General features: G+C 35.6%; 3 non-coding genes across 3 annotated transcripts; all 3 read right to left on the bottom strand.

Moving 5' to 3' along the window:
- Nucleotides 1-325: 325 nt before the first annotated feature.
- LOC149411425 (5S ribosomal RNA) lies at nucleotides 326-444 on the bottom strand. Its single transcript, XR_016304862.1, has one exon. It is a non-coding gene; the product is annotated as a 5S ribosomal RNA (ribosomal RNA).
- Nucleotides 445-767: 323 nt separating this feature from the next.
- On the bottom strand, nucleotides 768-886 carry LOC149411424 (5S ribosomal RNA). Its single transcript, XR_016304856.1, has one exon. It is a non-coding gene; the product is annotated as a 5S ribosomal RNA (ribosomal RNA).
- A 323-nt stretch (nucleotides 887-1209) lies between these two features.
- On the bottom strand, nucleotides 1210-1328 carry LOC149411423 (5S ribosomal RNA). Its single transcript, XR_016304845.1, has one exon. It is a non-coding gene; the product is annotated as a 5S ribosomal RNA (ribosomal RNA).
- Between the last annotated feature and the right edge of the window lie 431 nt (nucleotides 1329-1759).

The raw sequence follows: 1759 nt of genomic DNA, 5'->3' as shown, positions 1-1759 counted from the left end.
GGACCGATTAAAGTTCATTTGATCTAGTCAAAGTTTTGAAGTAAAATATAAATGCTTCTTAGCTCATCTCGACAACTGGCGTTGGTGGTGTAATGGTCAGCGTAGTTGCTTTCCAAGCAGTTGATCCGAGTTCGATTCTCGGCCATCGCACATTATTTTTTTGTTTTTAACGCCTTTTTTTTTTTCAATGGTTGACCATAATATCAATCCACTAAGTAATATTTTAGGCCTGTAGCATACTTGAAAAGTTAAAGAATGATATAAAATTTTTTATGATGTTAACGATAAAAAAATAAAAAAAAACATAAAATTACCATAAAAAATGGGCCAACGGCACGCGGTGTTCCCAAGCGGTCACCCATCCAAGTACTGACCGCGCCCAATGTTGCTTAACTTCGGTGATCGGACGAGAACCGGTGTGTTCAACATGGTATGGTCGTTGGCAAACGCTAAACAATATTAATTTCTATTCTACCTGCCAATAAATATATGAAAATTAGTATAAAAAAGCCCTAATAATACTGAAAACATTAGCAAGGTGTGTGCGACGTTGATAAAAATAATCATTACATACGCGCTTGAAAAAGATCGTAATTACATCCATAACTTTGCAGGAATTTTTTTTTTCAATGGTTGACCATAATATCAATCCACTAAGTAATATTTTAGGCCTGTAGCATACTTGAAAAGTTAAAGAATTTTATGATATTATTAATGATAGTAACGATAAAAAAATAAAAAAAAACATGAAATTACCATAAAAAATGGGCCAACGGCACGCGGTGTTCCCAAGCGGTCACCCATCCAAGTACTGACCGCGCCCAATGTTGCTTAACTTCGGTGATCGGACGAGAACCGGTGTGTTCAACATGGTATGGTCGTTGGCAAACGCTAAACAATATTAATTTCTATTCTACCTGCCAATAAATATATGAAAATTAGTATAAAAAAGCCCTAATAATACTGAAAACATTAGCAAGGTGTGTGCGACGTTGATAAAAATAATCATTACATACGCGCTTGAAAAAGATCGTAATTACATCCATAACTTTGCAGGAATTTTTTTTTTCAATGGTTGACCATAATATCAATCCACTAAGTAATATTTTAGGCCTGTAGCATACTTGAAAAGTTAAAGAATTTTATGATATTATTAATGATAGTAACGATAAAAAAATAAAAAAAAACATGAAATTACCATAAAAAATGGGCCAACGGCACGCGGTGTTCCCAAGCGGTCACCCATCCAAGTACTGACCGCGCCCAATGTTGCTTAACTTCGGTGATCGGACGAGAACCGGTGTGTTCAACATGGTATGGTCGTTGGCAAACGCTAAACAATATTAATTTCTACTCTACCTGCCAATAAATATATGAAAATTAGTATAAAAAAGCCCTAATAATACTGAAAACATTAGCAAGGTGTATGCGACGTTGATAAAAATAATCATTACATACGCGCTTGAAAAAGATCGTAATTACATCCATAAATTTGCAGGAATTTTTTGAAGTGAAACTTCTTTACGCGCGTCATGCAATTTCGAGGACCGGAGTAAAACCGACTCATGACCGTGACGAAAAAACGGGATCATTTCGCTATAGGAGCCTAGCTAATATTATATACCTAGTTTAACTCACTCTCCTAACTCATCTTCGCTGTCTACAGGCAGAGCGCACGACTGTGGTCGTGAAGAACCGAGGTTCGATCCCCGCTTTAACTAATTTTTTTTTTCTTTTTTTATAACTTTTAATTTTTTTT

The sequence above is a fragment of the Hesperophylax consimilis genome, chromosome 25 (genome assembly GCF_061612785.1).
Source record: "Hesperophylax consimilis isolate HC1 chromosome 25, BYU_Hcon_1.0, whole genome shotgun sequence".
Classification (NCBI taxonomy): Eukaryota; Metazoa; Arthropoda; class Insecta; order Trichoptera; family Limnephilidae; genus Hesperophylax; species Hesperophylax consimilis.
The sequence above is the reverse complement of the archived record's forward strand: the minus strand, read 5'-3'. Positions and strand labels throughout refer to the sequence as shown.